The sequence below is a fragment of the Electrona antarctica genome (assembly GCF_951216825.1).
Source record: "Electrona antarctica genome assembly, chromosome: 11".
Taxonomy (NCBI): domain Eukaryota; kingdom Metazoa; phylum Chordata; class Actinopteri; order Myctophiformes; family Myctophidae; genus Electrona; species Electrona antarctica.
The window spans coordinates 52035923-52042221 of NC_136792.1; positions in this window are offsets into that span (position 1 = coordinate 52035923).

A 6299-nucleotide genomic window follows, 5' to 3' on the forward strand; every position below is an offset into this window, starting at 1 on the left:
GTCAGGTTGAGTTGTAATGACTGTAGGTTCAGTGGATTTGTCCATTTCAGGTTCCTCGGATATTTCTCCTTCCGGTAAGTTTGCATTTGGTAAGTTTCCATCTAGTGAGTTTCCATCGGGTTCAATATTGATAGGTTGGTTTTCCTCCACAGTTTCAGGTAAGTGGGTCATTCCAGTTATTTCAGGTAAGTGTTCTATTTCCACAGGTTCAGGTAAGTGTGTTTCAACAGTTTCAGGTGAGTCCTCCATTTCAGCGGATTCAGGTGGGTCCTCCATTTCAGCGGATTCAGGCGAGTCCTCCATTTCAGCAGATTCAGGTAAGTCCTCCATTGTACTGTGGTCAGAACATTGCTCCTCAACAGTTGTGCGAGCCTCCGTCTCGCCTCCAGTATTAGAGTTGTGTTCCACAGTGGGCTTAACTGTTGGCTGAACATGGCTTGGTGAGACCCAATAATCTGAATCCTCCTCTGCTGGAAAATCTGCGTCAACAGGTTCAGTTTCATTGTCACCTGGGTGATGACGAGTTCGTGGCCTACGTACAGAGACAGGCTGAGGGCATTCTTCCTCTGATGTCAAGGGAAGAAACCCACAGGGAAGGAGAAGATCTCTATGTAGGGTGCGTTTCGGCCCATCCTTGTTCTCTGGCCTTACAGTGTATACTGGAAGATCTCCTGCACGACTGACCACAACATAGATATCTGCTTCCCATTTGTCCGCAAGTTTATGTTTCCCACGAATTCGTACATGTCTGACTAGGACTCTGTCCCCTACCTCAAGTTCTGAGGTAGTTATCCGTTTGTCAAAACGAGCTTTGTTTCTTTCTGCCGTTTTGAGGGAATTTCGAGAAGCCAACTGGTAGCTCTCTTCCAATCGGGATTTGAGATTTTGCACATATTGGGAATGAGATTTCTGCTGATCTCCTCTCACAGGTAAGTTGAAAGCTAGATCAACTGGCAGTCGTGGTGAACGTCCAAACATAAGTTCATACGGAGTGAACCCGGTTACTTCATTGCGGGTGCAATTGTAAGCATGAACTAAGGGCTTCACATATTCTCGCCATTTTGATTTTTGCTTATTTTCCAGGGTTCCCAACATATTGAGCAACGTCCGGTTAAACCTTTCAACAGGGTTTCCCCGTGGATGGTACGGAGTTGTGTGACTTTTTTGGATGCCTGAAATTTCACACAATTCTTTGATTAGCTTTGATTCAAAGTCAGGTCCTTGGTCAGTGTGTAACCGTTCAGGTATGCCATAATAGACAATGAAGTTATCCCACAAGCATTTTGCTACAGTTTTAGCTTTTTGGTTGGGAGTGGGAATAGCAAGGGCAAACTTGGTGAAATGGTCTGTTAGTACAAGGATGTCCTTTGTATTGCTGGAATCTGGCTCAAGGCTAAGGAAATCCATGCACACCAATTCAAGAGGGCGTGTTGCTCTTATGTTCACCAAGGGTGCGGCTTTCTCAGGAAGAGCTTTTCTGCGTATACAGCGATCACATGTCTTGATTTTGTGCTCTACAGATGCAGACATTCTGGGCCAATAGAACCTTGTACGGACAAGATCAACAGTACGCTCTATGCCCATATGACCCATGTCATTATGTAAGCTCTGCAAGACAGTTGCACGCAGCTCTTCTGGTAGAACAAGTTGATATGAAATGTGTTCGTTCTCTTGTCTCCTTCGGTACAGGATATCATTTTGCAACTCCAATCTATTCAATTCTCTGAGTAGAAGTGGAAGGTCAGGAAGCTCATTCCTTACAGCTGGAGGAACTTTTTCTCCTGTTTCCAGTTGGAAAATGATTTCACGAAGGCATGGATCAGACCTCTGTTTCTCCTTAAGATCAAGATGTGATAGAGAAGGAATGACAGGTAAGCCGTGTTGATCCTCTTCAACATAACTGTCAGGAATTGCATCAGCAGAAATTGCCAAAGACTCTACAAGAGTAAAGTCATGGGGGTCATTCAATGTTCTGACCAAGCTACTTTGACAGATGGCATTGACGACATCGGAGGAGACATCTTCAAGGGAGCCATCAGCCAAGTGTTGTTGGGTAAACCGGCTAATGCGATCCCTCTCTTTCTCAGACTGGCCCTCATCCAGATACAGTTCATGTGGTCGCCTGGAGAGACCATCGGCATCAAGATTTTGTTTGCCAGCCCGGTACTGAAGCTTGAAAGAGAATGTAGACAAAGCAGCCAACCATCTGTAACTGGTTGCGTCTAACTTTGCAGAGGTAAGTATGTAGGTAAGGGGATTACTGTCTGTGACTACAGTAAAATGACACCCATACAAGTAATCATGGAGCTTCTCGGTCACACTCCATTTGAGTGCAAGAAACTCTAATTTATGAGCTGGATATCTGGATTCACTGCTTGACAGACCCCGACTGGCAAACGCAATAGCTCTCAGTTTCCCATCCTGTTCCTGATATAATGCGGCTCCAAGCCCAGTGGTACTGGCATCAGTATGCAAGATGTATGGCTTCTTGGGGTCTGCAAAACCAAGAACAGGGGCAGTTGTAAGTGTTTCTATGAGTCTCTCGAATGCGTCTTGACAGGTGGGTGTCCATCGATCTCCAAAAGGCTGGTGTGGATTGTGATAGTGATCACTGGTTCCCTTGCCCTTTGTAGTTTTGCGTGAAGGTGGATATCCTCGAGTTAGTTCATTGAGTGGCTTTACTATGTCAGCATACCCCTTTATGAAGCGACGATAGTAGCCCGAGAACCCTAAGAAGGATCTCAACTCTTTCAGGGTTTTAGGAATTGGCCAGGATTTTAAGGCATTCACTTTTTCTGGGTCCGTTTCCACTCCATCTTCTGATACAATATGTCCCAAGTATCGAACTGAGGTTTGGAAGAATTTGCACTTCTCCGGGGACAGTTTTAACCCATATTCTTTCAAACGATTGAGTACTCTCGTCAGTCGAATTTCGTGTTCTTCCAGAGTGTCGGAATAGATGATAAGGTCATCCAAGAATACAAGGACTTCCCTCAGATTTAGGTCTCCCATGCATTTTTCCATCAACCTTTGGAATGTGCTGGGTGCATTGGTCACTCCCTGTGGCATTCGGTTAAACTCCCAGAATCCAAGGGGTGTGACAAAGGCGGTTTTATCCTTGTCAGCGTCATCCATTGCGATCTGGTAGTATCCAGATTTCAAATCCAGCACTGAAAACCATTTGGAGCCTGTTAGTGCTGAAAATGTCTCTTCAAGATTAGGTAGTGCATAGGCATCCTTCACTGTTTGAAGATTGAGTTTTCGATAGTCTATGCACAAACGTACATCGTTGTTTTTCTTCCGCACAACCACAATGGGTGAAGAAAATGGTGATTCAGACTCTCTGATAACACCGGCCTCCAGCAAGTCATTAAGATGTTTGCGTACTGCCTCGATATCTTGGGGATGAATAGGCCTGGCACGATGTTTAAAGGGAGTTTCATCATGGAGTTTAATGCGATGCTTCACCTTGTCTGTGCACCCAAAGTCTAAATCATGAAGAGCAAAGACCTCTGGCATTGCACTGAGCTTGTTGGTGATATGCTCTTTCCACTCTGCAGACAGTGGAGAATCAGCAAAGTTGATGATCAGCTTCTGCAGGTCTGAGACTGGGGAAGTAGTCACATTGTGTTGTGAAAGAATGCAATGAAAAGCACCAAGTTCTGCGATGACACAGAGCGGGGGAATGGAAATGTCTTGATCAGTTTCATTTGTGACCATTACAGGAACTTTGTAAGGTGCATTTGAAGGAAGAGTGCTGAGACAACTCTTGACACATAGGCCACCAGGTAAGTATGACTGGGTGGGATGCTCTACAATCACCCAGCAATCTGCAGATGGACTATGGACCTTAGCGGAGCCTTCAAGAATGACACTGTGGCATGCAGGAATGACAGTAGGTGTCTTACTGAGCATTCTCACAACTCCAACACTTCCATCTTGGTTCTGTTGTTGCCGTCGTAACTCAAGTGTTTTGAGTACTACTCGGTAACCATACTGACTGGGTTGATGATGTGGTGTCTTGCCACCAAAGTATTTCTCATAGAGTATGTCAAGTGTATTGGTTCCTATGAGAACTGGAGATGGTGTTGGGCGTACCTCTGGAACTACAAGTGCAAGAGTTGGTACATCAATGTCTGTTCCCACAAAGTCTTTTGGGAAACGAACCACCATTTCTATATATCCCAAGTATGGAACAGACTGTCCTGCTGCACCCTCAACCTCCAATAGATCACAGATAGGTTTGAGGGGTTGCTCAGCCAGGTTCTGCTTGTAAAAGGACAGTGGAACTGTGGTTACTTGAGAACCAGTATCCATAAGACAATTGAAATCAATACCAGCAATGTTGACTACTGCTGTGCATCTGGAACCAACTAATCCTTTTGGAAGCTTAGTGACTGAGTTCTTTGCACTTGACATGTTGAGTTTAGCACACAGTTTGCGTTTAGGCTTAGGACATTGAGCCGTTACAGTCCCCGTTCGTCCTACAACAGGAACTGTCTTTAGTTTAACTGGTCACCGGGGTGTTGTTTCTCCCATTTCTGACACTTGGAATTGAATTGCTTCCTTTTCTCCGCCACTAGTTCAGGGTTTGGGTCATTGTCACACTGTGGTCTGATGTGACCATCCTCTCCACACCGGAAACAGTATCCGGGTTTTGGTCTGAGACTTGGTGATTTGGACTGCGAGTATTGCACAGGCTGTTTACCAGTCGTATGTGATTTCTTGCTGTGAGGCTTACTGGTACTAGCTGGCGTTTGAGAGAAGGAGCCTTTAGCTCTCTGTTGGTTAGCTGTTAGCGTTGCTAACTGGGTTTGAATTTCTGCCATTTGCTTTGTGAGGGCTTTCAGTGTAGCACTCATTCCTTTCTCCTCCTCCTCATCACTGTCATCCTTGTCGCTATGGGCAACCTGCCAGTTAGATGCCACTTTCTGTTTCCCAGTACCCAGATGCCGTTTCATGCGCATAGATTTTGCTGCTTCACGATCTTCTTCTGTGCGCAAAAGCAAGAGTAGCTCAGCAAAGGATGGGGGATTTGCTTTCTTGTGTTTCAGTTGAAGCTCTGAAAGAAGAGAATTATCCCAGCACCCTCTACAGAATTGGTTCAGAAGGTGTTTATCTACTTCTGTGACAGGAATGCCACCTCGCTTGACAGTGAGATTCAACGCTACATGAAGACGTTGCAGGTAAGAAGAGGGTTTCTCCGCAGCATCTTGAACAGTATCCATGAATTTGGCATACAGTTCGTCGCCATCTTGGACTGTGCCAAAAGCTGAATCAAGCAGTTGCAGATAAACAACAGGCAAAGTGTCTGGACTCAAGTGCTTCACCATATCTGCAGCTGGAGGTAGAATGCTTTCAAGGATCTTTCTGGATCTCAGAAGATCAGACACAGCAGGATCTTTCATGAGTAAATCAACGCTGAAGCGCCAAGCATCATAGTCAACTTCATGAGAGGGTCTTGGTACCTTGCCGGAAAAGACTCTCAGTCGTTGAAAGGAAACATTGTGAGCATTTTCCTCACTCTTGACTATATGCTCAACAACATACCGCTGGATTCCAGGAGGGTTCAAATCAGGAGCTATAGAAGGACTTGGTTGAGCTGTACCCATTGAGGTGGGTTTGTAAGGTGTTTGGGGTGAAGTTTTCAGCTGCTCTGCTGGTTCCTCAGGTGACTTGTGACTAGCAATGGTTTCACCAATTTGAGACATCATGTCCTTGAGAACTTCATTGTAGTCCTTTCCACTTGCTTGAGACAATGTTTTTAAATCATCCAAGTAGGATTTGGTCTTTGTACTGCCTACACCCTTTGTGTACAAATCAGACAGGTTTTGAATGATGAACGCATTTTCGTTGTCATCCGTAACATGAGAATGTGGCAATAGCGGCTCTAGGGATAGCATAGCAGATCCTGAGGCAAATTCAACAACCAGATAGTGATTAAATTGTGATTCAGTGTCCTTGATTATTTCAGCCCTGTCGATTGCACCATATTGCTTCAGAAAATCCATAACCTCCTCATAATCCTCTGTCTCCACCACTCCATTTACCAACACTGCATTTGGAATTTTGATATTGATACTTTCAAATACCTCCATCTTTAAACCTTAACTTCAGTAAACCTTTAAACTTTATGAAAATCAAAAACCTTCTCCTGGCTGGCTCGCCACAATTATGTAGCATATACTTCGTGAAATAAGAATATGGTTGGGACCAGTACTGCTGTCAGAAGTAGGTGTAGTGGTAGAAGGAATTTGCATTGAAATCATAAAGAACCCAGGAGACTGAAAATTATGCTT